The sequence below is a fragment of the Arachis hypogaea genome, chromosome 5 (assembly GCF_003086295.3).
Source record: "Arachis hypogaea cultivar Tifrunner chromosome 5, arahy.Tifrunner.gnm2.J5K5, whole genome shotgun sequence".
In the NCBI taxonomy this organism is placed as follows: Eukaryota; Viridiplantae; Streptophyta; class Magnoliopsida; order Fabales; family Fabaceae; genus Arachis; species Arachis hypogaea.
The window spans coordinates 743,693-744,787 of record NC_092040.1 but is presented as its reverse complement, the minus strand read 5'-3'; positions in this window follow the sequence as shown (position 1 = coordinate 744,787).

Below are 1,095 nucleotides of genomic sequence, written 5' to 3'. Positions count from 1 at the left end.
TATTGTTTAATCATATTAGATATTAGATAAAGAGTCACACAAAGAATAGTAGGTTTAAAAATTGAATTTACGATACATGAATAACTACTCAATAAAAATATCTCAAGTTCAATTTAATTTCCCACACGCTATATATATATAATGCATCCAACTACAACACCCTGCATTCACTTTGTCACTTCCATACATGAGTGTAATTGGAGCCACTACGAGTTCAAATACAAACGAGAGTATATGGAGAGTAACAATTACTCGGCGCCGCCACACGTACACGGCGGAGACGCATCTCGACCGTCGCTGGGATTCCCGTTGGGGACAGCACTGCTCTTAATAATCATATTCAGCCTAAGCGGAATCTTCTCATGTTGCTACCATTGGGACAAACTCCGCTCCTTCCGTCAATCTCAATCTACACCCTCCTCCTCTTCCTCCCCCTCTCATCCTTCCCTATCCCCCATTAAACCGAACCTCATCTGCACGGTACATACATATTCCAAAACTCCATCTCTGTCACCTCTCTGTTAACTATTAACTGATTTATTTCAATTTATGCAGAGCAAAGGGGACAGCTTGCCGGTCTTGATGCCGGGGGATCTGCTTCCCAAATTCATAGCCATGCCATGTCCCTGCCAGCCTTCCCATCCGGAAAACATCCTTGTCACCGTCCAACACCCGCCGCCCAAACCACCGCGCCTTCCGGTGCCTTTCTATTAAATCAATTAACTATAATTCTTCCTCTTAATTTAAGCTTTCTTTTACTTTCGTTTTCAGTTTTTATCTTTTAAGATTTTGCGAATAATGTACATCTGAACTAATTAATTCAGATGTATTTTTTTCGCAAAATCCTAGAAACTAACAGAAATGAAAATAGAAGGGCAAATTCGGTACTTAATTTTCTTTTTGTATAGATGTATGTATATACATGTGGTATGTAGTTGTAACAATTTCTGTGATGAAGAACTAAGAAAAAGGTAAAGAAGAGGAGGTAGAAGGTCAATTCGTAGATTAATTATGACCATTTTTTTTTTCATTTGATTCGATATTTATGTTATAATTATCATTTTCTTCGTTGATGCAAATTACAAATTGATGTCC